The sequence below is a fragment of the Elephas maximus genome, chromosome 1 (assembly GCF_024166365.1).
Source record: "Elephas maximus indicus isolate mEleMax1 chromosome 1, mEleMax1 primary haplotype, whole genome shotgun sequence".
Taxonomy (NCBI): domain Eukaryota; kingdom Metazoa; phylum Chordata; class Mammalia; order Proboscidea; family Elephantidae; genus Elephas; species Elephas maximus.
Genome location: NC_064819.1, coordinates 139,689,794 through 139,707,165, shown reverse-complemented (window position 1 = coordinate 139,707,165; position 17,372 = coordinate 139,689,794).

Here is a 17,372-nt window from a genome sequence, read left to right as displayed (position 1 = left end):
AGCAGATAGGCTCTGGCTGTTATATTGCAAGGGTAAATGTCCTTGAGGCCTGACTGTTATTGTTTCAGCTGTGTGGTGGACAGGCAGGTTTTTGTTGTTTGATACTGCTCTGCCTATTAAACAGGGTCCTCACCTACCCACAGCAGGGGCCTGAGATCTGGTGGCTCCACCCACACCACCTAGACACCCACAACACGGGTCCAAAGATAAGTGGTGCCTATCAGTTCTTACACTTAAAAGCATTAGTTGTCTATGATATGGCTGCAGAGCTCACCTACCAGTGTGCTGTAGAGAACAGGGATGTGCCTTCCTCACAGACACTCAGGGGAAGGTTGTCAGCCCCCTGCCTTCCTCAGAATGTGACCCTCTGCTGCAACCAGAAACCTGTGCATACACCAATCACCACATTCCTGTAAGATCATAGGTGAGAGCCTGTACCACACACTAGGTGACCAACTACCTAGACACCTGAACTGAATCTATACAAGAATAGTGAATGGACTCCTAGGCTCATATGCCTGGCAACAGCTCTAGCCATCTGGTGACAGGACATTAGTGCTTCAAAGGCTCCAGTTATCAAGTTAGCTCCCTCTAGTAACCTATTCGGGTATATCAAAAAAAAAAAAAAAAAAAAAAAAACCTAGGACACAGTGAACAGACATAAATTAATACAATAACTTACACATGGCTTGGAGACAACAGTCGATAACAAATCACATAAAGAAGCAGACCATGATCACTTCAACAAACTCCCAAAACAAAGAATCTTCCCAATAAAGATATCTTCCTGAAATTACCAGATGTAGAATACAAAAAATTAATGTACAGAACTCTTCAAGACATCAGGAAGGAGATCAGACAAAACATAGAACAAGCCAAGGAGCACAGATAAAGCACCGAAAGAAATTAAGAAGGTTATTCAAGAACATAATAAAAAATTTAATAGGCTGCAAGTATCCATAGAGAGACAGCAATCAGAAATTCAGAAGATTAACAATAAAATTTCAGAATTAGTCAACTCAGTAGAAAGTCAGCAGAGCAGAATGAAAGTCAGAATTACTGAGATTGAAGATAAAACACTTGGCAACAATATATTCAAAGAAAAATCAGATAAAAGAATTCTAAAAAATGAAGAAACGCTAAGAATCATGTGGGACCCTATCAAGAGAAATAACCTATGAGTGATTTGAGTACCAGAACAGGGAAGGAAAACAGAAAATACGGAGAGAATTGTTGAAGATTTGTTGGCAGAAAACTTCCCTGATATCATGAAAGATGAGATATCTATCCAAGATGCTCATCAAACCCCATACAAGTTAGATCCCAAAAGAATGTCACCAAGACATATTATAATCAAACTTGCCAAAACCAAAGAAAAAGATAAAACTTTAAGAGCAGCCAGGGATAAATGAAAAGTCACTTCCAAAGAAAGTCAACAAGAATAAGCTCAGACTACTCAGCAGAAACCATACCAGCAAGAAGACAATGGGATGACTTATATAAAGCACTGAAGGACAAAAATTGCCAACCAAGGATCATATAGCCACGAAAACTGTCTCTCAAATATGAAGGCAAAATTAGGGTATTTCCAGATAAACGGAAGGTTAGGGAATTTGCAAAAACCAAACCAAAACTATAAAAAATACTAAAGGGAATTCTATGGTTAGAAAATCAGTAATATCAGATATCAACCCAACACTAGAACACAGGACAGAGAAAAGGGATATCAACACAGATAGGGAAATCACAAAAATAAATCAAGATACAAACAAACAAACAAAAAATGCTCAATACAGGGAAACAGTGATGCTATTCTGTAAAAGATAGCAACATTAAATCAATAAAGCGGGACTAATGTAGTCACAGATCTTTCATATGGAGAGGAAATCAAGGCAATATAGGGAGATAAAAGCTATGTTCAAACTTAGAAAAAATAGGGTTAAATAATAAGATCACCACAAAGGAGACTAACAAGCCTACATATCAAAATAAAATACAAGAAAAACATAAAAACTCAGCAAAACCAAAATTAACAACAGCGAAAAAGAGGAACATACAATTTACAAAGAAACACTACTCGACCCAAAAAAATTAAAGGGAAAAAGAAACTGTCAACAACACACACAAAAAGTTCAAAATCACAGCACTAAACTCAACTATCCATAAGCACGTTGAATGTAAATGGACAAAATGTACCAATAAAGAGACAGAGTGGCAGAATGGATAAAACAATACAATCCATCTATCTGCTCCCTACAAGAGACATACCTTAGATTTAAAGACACAAACAAACTAAAACTCAAAGGATAGAAAAAAATATATCAAGCAAACAACCAAAAAAGAGCAGGAATGGCAATGTTAATTTTTGACAAAATACACTTTAAAGTAAAATCCACCACAAAGGATAAGGAAGGACACTATATAATGATTAAAGGGCCAATAAACTAGGAGGACATAACCATAAAAAACATTTATGCACCCAGTGACAGGGCTCCAAAATACATAAAACAAACTCTAACAGCACTGCAAAGAGAGATAGACAGCTCCACAATAATAGTAGGAGACTTCAACACACCACTTTCTGTGAAGGACAGAACATCAAGAAAGCTCAGTAAAGACACGGAAGATCTAAATGCCAAAATCAAGCAACTTGACCTCATAGACATATACAGAATGCTCTACCCAACAGCAGCCAAGTATACTTTCTTTTCCAACACACATGGAACAGTCTCCAGAATAAACCAAACATTAGGCCATAAAGCAAGCCTTAACAGAATCCAAAACACCGAAATATTACAAAGCATTTTTCCTGACAATAAAGCAGTAAAAGTAGAAATCAATAACAGAAAAAGCAAGGAATAAATAAATAAAACACATGCAAACTGAACAATACCCTGCTCAAAAAACAACTGGGGTATAGAAGAAATTAAGGGTGGAATAAAGAAATTCATAGAATCAAATGAGAATGAAAATACATCCTACCAGAACCTTTGGGACACAGCGAAAGAAGTTCTCACAGATCAATTTATAGCAATAAATCCACATATCCAAAAAGAAGAAAGGGTCAAAATCAAAGACTTAACCTTACAACTCGAATAAATAGAAAGAGCAACAAAAGAAGCCGTCAGGCACCAGAAGAAAGCAAATAATAAAAATTAGAGCAAAATTAAATGAAATAGAGAATAGAAAAACAAATGAAAGAGTGAACAAGACCAAAAGCTGGTTCTGTGAAAAGATCAACAAAATTAATAAACCATTCGCCAAACTGACAAAAGAAAAACAAGGAAGGAAGCAAAAAACCAAAAGAAGAAATGAGGTGGATCATATCACCATTACTCCTAACAGTATTTCAGAACATAGAAAAGGATAGAATACTCCCAAACTCATTCCATGAAGCCAGCATATCCCTGATATTAAAACTGGGTAAAAAGACACCATAAAAAAAGAAAATTACAGACCTATATGCCTCATGAACTTAAATGCAAAAATCCTGAAGAAAATTCTAGTCCATAGAATTCAACAACATACCAAAAAATAATTCACTGTGACCAAGTGGGGTTCATACCAGGTATGCAGAGATGGTTCAACATTAGAAAAACAATGTAATCCACCACATAAATAAATCAAAAGAGCCACATGACCTTATCAATTGATGCAGAAAGGCATTTGACAAAGTCCAAAACCCATTCATTATAAAAACTCTCAGCAAAATAGGATAGAAGGGAAATTTCTCAACACAATAAAGGGCATTTATACAAAGCCAACAACCAACATCATCCTAAATGGAAAGAGTGTGAAAGCATGCCCCTTGAGAAAAGGAATCAGACAAAGATGCTGTTTATCACCACTCTTATTCGATATTGTGCTGGAGGTCCTAGCCAGAGCTATTCAGCTAGATAAAGAAATAAAGGGCATCCAGACTGGTAAGGAAGAAGTAAAAGTGTCTCTATTGCAGATGATACAATTTTATACACAGAAAACCCTAAAGAATCCACAAGAAAACTACTGGAACTAATAGAAGAGTTCAACAAAGTATCAGGATACAAGATAAACAAAAATCAGTTTGATTTCTCTACACCAACAAAGAGAACGTTGAAGAGGAAATCACCAAATCAATACCATTTATAATAGCCCCCAAGAAGATAAAATACTTAGGAATAAATCTAATCAGAGATGTAAAAGATCTATACAAAGAAAACTACAAAACACGACTGCAAGAAACCAAAAGACCTACATAAGTGGAAAAACATACCTTGCTCATGGATAGGAAGACTCAACATTGTGAAAATGTCTATTCTACCCAAAGTGATCTACAGATACAATGGAATCCCAATCCAAATTTCAATGGAATTTTTTAACGATATGGAGAAACAAATCGCCAACTTCATATGGAAAGGGAAGAGGCCCAGGGGTAAGTAAACCATTACTGAAAAAGAACAAAGCGGGAGGCCTCAGACTACCTGATTTTAGAACCTATTATACTGCCACAGTAGTCAAAACATCCTGGTACTTGTACAACAACAGATACATAGACCAATGGAACAAAATTGAGAATCCACACATAAATTCATCCATCTATGAGCAGCTGATATTTGACAAAGGCCCAATGTCCATTAAATGGGGAAAAGACAGTCTGTTCAACAAATGGTGCTGGAATAATGGATATCCACCCGCAAAAAATGAAACAAGACCCGTATCTCACACCATGCACAAAAACTACCTCAAAATGGATCAAAGACATAAATGTAAAATCTAAAATGATAAAGATCATAGAAGAAAAAATAGGGACAATGCTGGGAGTCCTAATACATGGCATAAACAGTATATAGAACACTACTAACAATGCACAAACACCACAAGAGAAACTAGGTAACTAGGAGCTCCTAAAAATCACTTATGCTCATCCAAAGACTTCACCAAAAGAATAAAAAGACAACCCATAGACTGGCAAAAAATTTTTGGCTCTGACAAACCCTATCAGCATCTAATCTCTAAAATCTACAAGATACGGCAAAACCTCAACAACAAAGGCAAATAACCCAATTAAAAAGTGGGCAAAGGATATGAACAGGCATTTCACCAAAGAAGACATTCGAGCAGCTAACAGATACATAAGGAAATGCTCACGATCATTAGCCATTAGAGAAATGCAAATCAAAACTACAATGAGATACCATCTCATACCAACAAGGCTAGCATTAATCCAAAAAACACAAAATAATAAATGTTGGAGAGGCTGTAGAGAGACTAGAAAAGTTATACAGTGCTGGTGGGAACATAAAACGGTGCAACCACTTTGGAAATTCATCTGGTGCTTCCTTAAAAAGCTAGAAATAGAACTATCATACAATCCAGCAATCCCACTCCTCAGAATATATCCTAGAGAAATAAAGCCCTCACACAAATAGATATACGCACACCCATGTTCACTGCAACACTGTTTACAATGGCAAAAAGATGGAAACAACCCAGATGCCCATCAATGGATGAAAGGATAAACAAATTATGGTATATTCACACAATGGAATACTTCACAATGATAAAGAACAACAATGAATCTGTGAAACATCTCATAACATGGATGGATCTGGAAGACATTATGTTGAGTGAAATTAGTCAGTTGCAAAAAGACAAATTTTATATGAGACCACTATTATAAAAACTCAAGAAAATGTTTCAACACAGAAGAAAACATTCTTTGATGGTTACGAGGGTGAGGAGGGAGAGAAAGGGGTATTCACTAACCAGATAGTAAACAAGAATTATTTTAGATGAGGGGAAGGACAGCACACAATACAGGGGGAGTCAGCACAACTGGAAGAAACCAAAAGCTAAGATGTTTCCTGAATACATCCAAAAACTTTGAGGAACAGAGTAGCAGGAGACCACGGTTTCAGGGGGTATCTAGGTCAATCGGCGTAGCAAAGTGTATTAAGAAAACATTCTGCATCCCACTTTGGTGAGTGATGTCTGGGGTCTTAAAAACTACCAAGTGGCCATCTAAGATGCATCAGTTGGACCCAACCCACCTGGTGCAAAGGAGAGTAAGAACACCAAAGACACAAGGAAAATATGAGCCCAAGAGACAGAAGGGGCCACATAAACCAGGCTCCATCAGCCTGAGACCAGAAGAACTAGATGGTGCCCAGCTACCATCAAAGTCTGCCCCAACAGGGAACACAACAGAGAGTCCCTGATGGAGCAGGAGAAAATTGAGGTGCAGAACTCAAATGCTAGTAAAAAGACCAGAATTAATGGTTTGACTGAGACTGGAGGGACCCCAGAGGACATGGCCCCTGGACTCTGTTAGCCTAAAACTAAAACCATTCCCGAAGCCAATTCTTCAGACAACGATTAGAATGGACTATAAGACATAAAATGTTACTGGTGAGGTGTTTGCTTCTTAGTTCAAGTAGACACACACAACTAAGTTGGCAGCTCCTGTCAGGAGGTGAGATGAGAGGGCAGAGGGGAACAGGAACTGGTTGAATGGACACAGGAAATACAGGGTGGAGAGGAGGAATGCACTGTCACATTATAGGGAGAGCAACTAGGATCACATAACAATGTGTGTGAAATTTTTGTATGACGGAAACGGACGTTAATTGTAAACTTTCACTTAAAGCACAATAAAAAAAAGAGAAAAGATACCTTATTAATACTTTTTTAATATTGATAGCATGTTGAAATGATAACATTTTAATATATTAGGTTAAAAAGATATTTCTTCCTTCTTTTTTTAACTACAAAATTTAGAATTACATATGTGGTTTGCATTACAGTCTGTTGGACAATGCTGTTCTAGAACTACTGCTAAAAAGTTCGTACTTAGCTCTGTAAGCAGCTGGGAGCTTTAGGACAAAGGGTGAATTACTGGGTGACATAATTAGAAATTTACTTGAAGGTAATTCATCTTGACTGGAAATGGAGGGACTAGAAGCAGAAAGAGAAAGAAAAGCATGGAAGATATAATGAAGCAAGTGGCAGTAGAAATGCAGAGAAGACAGATGTAAGTGATATTGGAAAAATAGAATTGGCAGTACTTGACAGTGGATCAGAAGTTATGTTCATCAGATGCAGGAAAGGGAGAAGTCAAGTGCGATGCCAAGAATACTGGAAGAAGTAATTGGAATAAGTGTGATGGCATTAACAGAAATCACAAATGGAACAGATTTAAAGAAGAAAGAACGGGTTCAGCTTAGTACATATTGAGTTTTATGTATCCGTGGAACATATAGCTAAAGTGGCTGAGCAGACAGAAATGTGTGAGAAAAGATGTCCTACAACTTTGGAGGTTTTCAAAGACTATACAGAGGCCACAACCCATTCACAAATTTAAAAAATAATATTAATAATAACAGTTTTTCCTCATGGGGTGGAGCCCTCTTATCCCTCCTAGACTGGGTATGCAGGCCAGAGCTCCATTTGCTATCAAAAGCACTGCAACAAATCATCAGATGTCATTAGACAATCATGTTTATAAAAGCAAGAGCAAACTGTGGAAAAGCCCAAAATAAGAAAAAACTCCTTCATTCAGCAATTATTTATTGAGCTCCACTAAGGGTCAGGCCCTGCATAGTATGCTAGAGAGAAATGAATAAGGCATGGACCTGTCCGAGGACCACTGACAATCACATAGCTTTTTCTCTGGTAAAGTGAAAATGTTAAGGGGTGATGCAGGTGGTAAGAAATTTTGTCAAACTTTTAAGCTGTAAAGATTAAAGCTTCTTGGTTCGATTAGAACCAAAATCTGAGGGACAGATTCTGCTTGAGCTTCAAGGGCAGAGCTGTTTTCTTTTCGTTTGGTGATTGGTTTTAGTATGATACAATACTAGCCTTAATGATTTTTAATATTCTGTATCTTTAAACTTTTATTGTTTTAATGCTGATTGTACTTACATTGTTCAGTGAGGTAGTTGATGATATCCTGGAATCATTTCTTTCCATTAGAGATAAAATGTGGTCTGGGTCCCATGTAGAATTCATGTCTCCTTTTTAAAATATCATTCCTGAGACTATGCTTTGCAGATTAGAAAAGATCATATCCATTTGTTAGTGAAGCAAATGAAACAAAGTATTAACTGGGATTGTATCATGGTTCAGATGCAATTGCCTGGGGGTCCTGGGGGTTGACTGATGTTCTGGAAACAGAACATTTTTTATAGGTTTTTTATAGGTTTGGAGGAAAAATAACAAGGACAGTGTCTTGAAGAATCATTGACTTCTTGTGAAAGTCTAACCTCTGCGTTAAAGGACTTGGGGATACAAAAGTATTTCAAACAGAGGTGTCTTAGTCATCTACTGCTGCTATAACAGAAATACCACAAGTGGATGGCTTTAACAAACAGAAATTTATACTCTCACGGTCTAATAGGTTACAAGTCCTAATTCAGGGTGTCAGCTCCAGGGTAAGATTTTCTCTCTTTGTCGGCTCTGGAGGAAGGTCCTTGTCCTCAATCTTCCCCTGGCCAAAGGGCTTCTCAGGCACAGGGACCCCGGGTCCAAAGGACACGCTTTGCTCCTGGTGCTGCTTTCTTGGTGGTATGAGGTCCCCAACTCTCTGCTTGCTTCCCTTTTCTTTTGTCTCTTGGGAGATAAAAGGTAGTGCAGGACACACCCCAAGGAAAATCCCTTTACCTTGGATCAGAGATGTAGTCTGAGCAAGGGTGGTACATCCCACCCTAATCCTCTTTAACCACAGTCAGAGATTATGATTTATAACACACAGGAAAATCACAAAATGGAGGACAACCACACATGGCCTAACCAAGCTGACACATACTTTGGGAGGACACAATTCAATCCATTACAGAGGATAGCAGAGAATAGCCACAGTTTAAGAATTCAAATGGCCATAAACAGAAACTGTAATCATGTCTGACATAGCATGTAAATACTGCACAATGTTAAGGTTGAGCTCCGTCATTTCCATTAACTATGGGTAGAATCCAGTCTTTTGAGATCTGTACTGGTGGTTCCTACCTCGTCTGTCATACCGTGGTGGTTCGCATGTTGCTGTGATGCTGGAAGTTATGCTATTGGTGTTTCAAATACCATCACAGTCACCCATGATGGACAGATTTCAGTGAAGATTCCAAACTACCATGGACTAGGAAGAAAGGTCTAGCAATCTATTTCTGAAAATCAGCTAAGAAAAACCATAGGGATCACAACAGAATATTGTCCGACGTAGTTCTGAAAGATGAGCCCCCTAGGTTGGAAGGCACTACACAACACCGGCAAAATGAACCCAAACATACCAATGATCAGGAAAATGACACAGGACTAAGTAACATTTTTTTCTGTTATACATGGGGTCACCATGAGTAGCAACCAGCTTGATGGCAACTAATAACGATTGGTTCAAAAAAAACATGGCATAAACTTCCTCACAGAAAGAAGACACATGTCTAAAGAAGTCTAAGTATGGCAATTTTTTATACTGACAAATTAGGCAGTCATTTTAACTTCCTTTCCAAAAGGAAGAAAGAAAAGATAGATGTGGGTTCAAAATCCTGCTTTGTCAGAATTGTGATGTTGTGTTCTAAGACATAACCATGGCATGCAGAGTTGACTGCAAGTCTTTAAGCTTGTAATTAACCCTAAAAGATGAAAACATGATTTCATGATCATTCTAATAACAGAAGACTAAATGATGACATGGAGACAGATCAGACAAAGGAGTTGTTTCTCAGAGAAAAAAATATTACTGCAATTACCATTTGAATTTGAATTGAACTATTATTTTGTAAAACTCTGTAGATTCTTTAAGAATATTAATTCAAATCTTCTAAGCTGTCAGTGAAATACACTATAATTTTTTCTTTTTTTTTTTTTTCCTCTCCTCTTCATTGCTTCAGTAGTCCTGTGGATAGAATGAAGATACAGCCTCCATTATAGAAAAACGGCATTTTATGTGACCCTTATAATGACTATAGAAAATCAAGGCATTGACCTTACTTTCATTCCACATTTTAATGACGGTCTGGTCAGCACCATTTTCCCATTGTGGCATTTGTTAAGTTTAATTACTGTACAATCAGAAAGCCAAATCATGTTTCATCAAATGCAAGACATTAATTTAAAAAGAAATAAAATGTCGATACTCCGTGCTCCCTAAATACCAGCTTGGGGTAAGCTGCCCTAGAAATAAGGAAAATTTTATAAGTTTGAAATTAAAAATATCCCTTTTTTGGAGGGAGATAGGTGCCCTTTATTGAACTCTTACTAAGTGCCAAGCACTGTGTGAAGTGCTTTACATAGATGATGCTGAGATCTGAAAACAAGAATACCAGCAACCGGTATTACTATAAACGTGGAGACTCAAGCAAAAGTAATAGAAACTCGGCCCCTCACTACTCATCACCTACCTTCTCACCCAACTTCACCCCACCATTCTCCAGGTTGCTATTCTTCACCCTTACAAGGTTTGTTTGACTAGCTGCTAGATCATAGACTACTAATGCCCTGACACCCAGACAAACTAAAAAGGAGCACCTTGAGGATTTTTCTCTGCCTGGTAAAGAGAGTTTTCCTTATTCATAAATAAGCATAGAAGGGTAAGAACGTATCAGAAACTATTTATAAAGGAGCAGGGTGATTTACGTGCTGCAATTAGTTGCAAAGTTAGCAGAAACATGAAGGAATATAGAGTTCCCTATTGGAAGCTGAAGTAGTAGTAATGGTTACGGGTTACAGAATCCAGGCTGAGTTGCTTAAGCAGAAATGGGAGTGGGAAGATGATTGCGATTCTTAGGAAATACATAAGCATATTGAATAGGCTGAACTTGAAAAGGTCAGAATAAGAAAAACTCAGATTCCAGGGCCTGCCTTAAAAAGATCTGCCGGTAACTTAACCCAGCTCTCGGCTGAGGACTTGTTCTAGCTGTTGCTGTCAAGTTCATTCCAACGCATGGCAAGGAATTGTGTTTCAAAGTAGAACTGTTTTCAATGGCTGGTTTTTTGGAAGTAGGTATCACCAAGCCTTTCTTCCAAGGCGCTTCTCCATGAACTCAAACAACCAAACTTTCGCTTAGCAGTTGAGTTTGCACTACCCAAGGACTCCTATGAATCTTAATAGTGGGGAGCCAATTTTTGACCCAGCTGGAACCAGGTTTCCACCTCCTCCCTACATTTACCCTATTATCCACATGGGAGCTAGCTAGGAGATAGTGCAGGGGAAGGACAGTTCTCAAAGAAGAGGTGGCTCCTCTGGAGTGTCCGCTACAAAAGACAACTTTTGGCAGAAAGGCAGACAACTGGCATTTTTCACATTTCTGCATCGTTTTGTTTAAATCTGACTAGATTGACTGAACATATGTACATCAATTCACATTTCAGTGGCACTGAATTGCTAAAATTATTTGAACTATCCTCATAAATCTCTCATGTCCCTGGATATTTGGGGTGAAACCCTGAAAAGAGTATTGAGTCACATTCATAAATATGCACATTTAACTTAAAGGAAGGATATTGATGTCACAAATGCTAGTATATATCTTCTTAACCTATTCATTTTTACATATCCAAGACATTAAGCTTAAGGAATATATCACCTTAGTGCTTTAAGGTAATTAGCAAAACAAAATATTTTCGCAAGAATGGAAATGTGTTTGTTCTATTCCCTTCCCTCAGCCACAGATGGTGGTTAGCTGTGTAAACGGCCATCAGAATGGTAATGGTAACCAGATGAGAGAATAAACCTGTATATTAAAGAACAGAAACGAGTGAATGAAAGGTGAAACATCTGCTTTTGGAATAACAAATTGAGGTCTAACAATTGACATTTTGCGTTGACAAATAGTAAGTAAATAAGTATACACACATTGTGTTCCAGAGTATGCCATCCTGACCTTCTAATTGTCTCAAAGGGAAAACATTTTATTGGATGAGGCAAGTCAATTAGGGGCCATTCAGCCATATCTTTAATGTGGTTTCCATTGTTGAGTTCCTTGGAGATAATTGTCAGTTTGGCTAGAGCAAGTGAAACTACAAGGTGAAAAATACATGTAAAACATTATTCTCTAAAATTGAAAAGTAAAAACACAAAATGAGACAAAGTAGAGGGGAAAAAAAAGAAATGAACATTCATGTATTTACATTTTGGCAATCTCTATACAAATAATTGCCAATAGATAATACTTAGTTGTTCTGGATTTAATAATTTCTTCTTGAAACTCATTGTGCCTTTACTGCACTTACATCTTTCTGGGAAAGTAAAATCAAGAGAAATAATGCATGTTCCTTTAAAGAAAATTTCTGCAAAATAACATGCCTTTAAAAAAGAAGTAAAACATTTAGCTGTACTAAAACTGAAGATGTATCTCTGCTAAAAACAGGAGTATATTAAATTAAATTTTAAAAATGAATAAAATTAAATATACAAACAGATTAAATTCCAACAAAAAAAATAGGAAAACATATAAGTTTACCATGCTTGATATTAAGAGCCCAATAGGTAGTTACGAACAAAATGAATGCCATATTCCTTAACTCTCAACCTGTTGGCCCTGCCAAAAGTGACACAGCACAGGAGTTAAGCACTCAAATCTTGGAGGCACACTGAGTTTGAAGCCCATTTTCAACACTTAGCTATCACTTAATCTCCCAGTGCCTCAAAAGCATCATCAGAAAAATAAACAATAATAGTAATAATATGTTGTTGTTGTTACATGCCATTGAATCAGTTCTGACTCACAGAGACCCTAGGTACAACAGAAGGCAACACTGCCTAGTCCTGTGCCATCCTCACAGATCATTGCTGTGCTTGAGCCCATTGTTGCAGCCACTGTGTCAATCCATCTTATCCAGGGTCTTCCTCTTTTTCACTGACCCTCTACTTTGCCAAGCATGATGTCCTTCTCCAGGGACTGGTCCCTGATGATAACATGTCCAATGTATTTGAGACAAAGTCTTGCCATCCTCACTTCCAAGGGGCAATCTGACTTTACTTCTTCCAACACAGACTTGTTCATTCTTCTGGCAGTCCATGGTATATTCAATATTTTTTGCTAACACCATAATTCAAAGGCAACAATTCTTCTTTGGTCTTTGTTATTCCTTGTCCAGTTTTTGTATGCATATGAGGTGATTGAAAATACCATGGCTTAGATCAGGTGCACCTTAGTCCTCAAAGTGACATCTTTGCTTTTCAACATTTTAAAGAAGTCTTTTGCAGATTTACTCAATGCAATACGTCCTTTGATTTCTTGATTGCTGCTTCCATGAACGTTGATTGTAGATCCAAGTAAAATGAAATCCTTGACAACTTTAGTCTTTTCTCCATTTATCATGATGTTGCTTATTTGTCCAGTTGTGAGGATTTTTGTTTTCTTTATGTTGAGGTGTAATCCGTACTGAAGGCTGTGGTCTTTGATCCTCATTAGTGAGTGCTTCAAGTCCTCTTCACTTTCAGCAAGCAAGGTTGTGTCACCTGCATAACACAGGTTGTTAATGAGTCTTCCTCCAATCCTGATGCCCAGTTCTTCTTCATGCAGTCCAGCTTCTTGGATTCTTTGCTCAGCAGACAGATTGAATAAGTATAGTGAAAGGATACAACACTGACACATACCTTTCCTGATTTTAAACAACACAGCATCCCCTTGTTCTGTTCGATTGATTGTCACCTCTTGGTCTATATACAGGTTTCTCATGAGCACAATTAAGTATTCAATAATAATACACCTGTCTCAAATGTTTGTTGTGAAGATTAAATATGGTGATTATGTAAAGTGCCTATATCAATGCCAGGCACATGTTGTTGTTGTTGGGTGCTGTCAAGTCAATTCTAACTCATGGTGACTCCACATGACAGAGTAGAACTGCCCCACAGGGTTTTCTTTGCTGTAACCTTTGCAGAAGCAGATCATCAGGTCTTTTTCTAAAGAACTGCCAGGGGGGTTCGAACTGCCAAACTTTCAGTTAATAGCCGAGCACTTAATTATTGGGCCACCAGGGCTCTTACCTGACACATAGGAAGTGATAGAAAATTGTTACCTTTGTATCTTCTAGCCACTACCAGGTTCTAATATCTGCAAATAATGTTAACAGGTAGAACAAATGGTACCCACTTTTTTCATGTGTCATGATGCTTTATTTGGAAACATATATGCCATTTTTTCTCCAACAGAGTAAGTAGTATCACAGCTACCCAACATCCTCTCTCTCTCCCTATCCCGCCAGGATGCTTCACTTCTTATGTATGGGCTCTCTCTGTTTCTTCTGACAGCATTCAGCAGCTTCTTTAAATATTGTACAGCTACACATGAATGAATATATAAATACGTTAAAGTGATATGATAACACAAATAAGCCCAGTGAAATTAAATAATTGCATATAGCAAATAAAGTCACTGCTGCCAAAATGAACTACTTATGCCAAAAACAGAGAAAAATTATAGTAGGAAATCATATAGAAATTACATTATTCAGCATTAAAACTCCTTTTAGAATGTATGCTATATTTAAAATATTATATTCTGCTAAGGCTTTACCTATTAGGCACTGACCACTTTAGATTTGGGTTTTTTATTATTTCAGTTAATGTTTTCATCTGTCCTCAGTAAATGTCAATGTCCTTATAATTTTTGAACATGAAATCATCACAACATAAAATGCAAGTAATTGAATGATACATTGGAGGAGAATAATCTCATTCTTTTCAGAAACAAGCATAAAAAGTAAGGAAGTCACGAGAAGGCAGGAAGGGACAGGGAAGCTGTACAAATGGAAACAGGGGACCAAAGGTGGAGAAGGGGTGAGTGTTGACACAACGCAGGGTTGGCAACCAATGTCACAAAACAATCTGTGGAGTAATCGTTGAATGAGAAACTAATTTGCTCTGTAAACTTTCATCTAAATACGCCACCAATCTGAGACCAGAAGAACTGGATGACTACCCTGACAGGGAACACAATAGAGAGTCCCAGACAGAGCAGGAGAAAAATGTAGAACACAACTCAAATCACATAAAAAGACCAGACTTAATGGTCTGACAGAGACTGGAGGAACCCATGAAACCATGGCCCCCAGATGTACTGTTAACCCAGAACTGAAACCATTCCCAAAGCCCATTCTTCTGACAAAGATTAGATAAGACTATAAAACAACAACAAAAAAAATACATATGAGGAATGTGCTTCTTAGTTCAATCAGATATACTAGACCAAATGAGCAGCTCCTGTCCAAAAGCAAGAGGAGGAGGCAGGAATGGACAGGAACTGGTTGAATAGACACAGAGAATCTGGGGTGGAAAGGGGGTGTTTGCTGTGACATTGTGGGGATTGCAAATAATGTCACAAAACAGTATGTGTATAAATTTTTGAATGAGAAATTAACTTGAGCTGTAAACTTTCACCTAAAGTACAATAAAGAGAAAAAAAGTAAGGAAGTCAGTGGATAGAAAGAACCACACAATGAACCTCCAATTTAAGATGAGAGACTCAAAGAAATTCCATATTTGGGGCAAGCATCTGGAACATGTTCCCAAAGCCCCATATGCTCCCTCCCACATATCTGTCACCTCCCACCCCACGCCATTAATGGCACTTTGGTGGGAACACTACCCCAAGCCTTAAGAAGTAAACAATTCATCAGGGAAGAATATTAGAGTAATAGGGAACACTGTCGAGGTAGTACCAGGATAGGAGAGAAGGGAAACTAGACATCTAGAGGAAACTGAAGACATCCAGTAGAGTCCACCAAAGACAAGCTAAGTACAAAGTACACAAATGACAACATAAAAGCCCTATTTATTTTACTCACTAAGTATTTATCAAACACTTCTATGCATCAGGCATTTGGTAGGCATTAGGGATAAAGATGAACAAAGGAAACTCAGCCTGGCCTTCATGAAGCTCATAGTCCAGCAGGAGAGGTAGACTACTAAACAAATAAACATAGTAATTGAAACTCACAGAGTGCTTAGAGAGAGTTGAGCAAAGGAATCTATTTTAGATTGAAATGTGAAGGAGGGCTTCTATAAGGAAGTGATATTTCCCAGAGTTTTGAAAGATGAATAAAAATTAGGTGGTCTTTGCAAAAATGCTTTCAAGGAGAGAACTCAGCCTCTACCTAAGCCCAAAGCAGGAAAGAGTCTCACACATTCCTGGAGCTGTGACAAGGGCTGTGTGGCTCCTATCTTGGTGAGCTGGGGGATGGAAGATAAGGTTGGAGGGACAGGTTGGAGATAAACCCCTCTAGCCTCCTGAAGATTTTGTTCCATTCTTACTGAAACTGGAAGACATTGAAGGGCTTTAATCAGGCATGAGCAGATTTTTGTCTTAATAAGAACATCCAGCTATAATGAGGAGAAGAATTGGAAAGAGCAGGGGCAAAAAAAGGAGGGAATATCAGAGAAGCCAGGTAACAAATGATAGTGGCTTGTTCAGGACTGGCAGCAATAGAAATAGGAAATATGAATGGATATGAACAGGGGTGGATTATCCAATAGGCAGGGTAAGCACCGTGTTTACCTTCCTTACCAGATCATCTGCAGTGAACAATTTCACATTTTTTTCACCACATCAAAGATTCTGCTTCTAAGTATGGCTGGCATCTCTCTCTCTCCCAACCCCACAACAGCCTCCTACAGGATGAAAGCCTCTTTTCAAATTTATAATCCCTGACAGTGTGTATGACCCAGCAAGCAAGGTAAGCATGGGCTTATTGTGCTTACTTGCTAATCTGTAGTGAACATGTAGTGAAAAACATGTAAAATTTTTCACTACAGATTAGTAAGTAAGTACAAGTAAGCCCATGTTTACCTTGCTTGCTGAGTCACCTACCTTTGGATATGAAATATAGAATCAAAAGAACCAGTGATAGACTGAACATAGAGTGACAGTCAAGGATGACTCATTGGCATGAGCAACTGCTGTATTCTAGAGTAGGAAGACTTGAGAAAGAAGAGCTCAGGAGACGATGACCAAAGACTCAGCTTGGACTTGTTCACCATATGGTGTCTGAGAGCCATCCTAATGGAGATGTTTGATATTCAAATCTCAAATTCAGAAGTCAGCTCTGAATCAGGGTGTGAATTTGGGAGCAACAGATTGAGAGTATATAAGCCATTGTCATGGATTGAATTGTGTCCTCCAAAAATGTGTGTCAACTTGGTTAGGCCATGATTCCCAGTATTAAGTAGTTGTCCTCCGTTTTGTGATTGCAATTTTATGTTGAAGAGGATTAGGGTGGGATTGTAACACCCTTACTAAGGTCGCATCCCTGATCCAATGTAAAGGAAGCTTCCCTGGAGTATGGCCTGCACCACTTTTAATCTTACAGGAGATGAAAAGGAAGGAAGCTGAGAGTAGGGGACCTCACACCACCCAGAAAGCGGTGCCAGGAGAAGTGTGTGTCCTTTGGGCCCATGG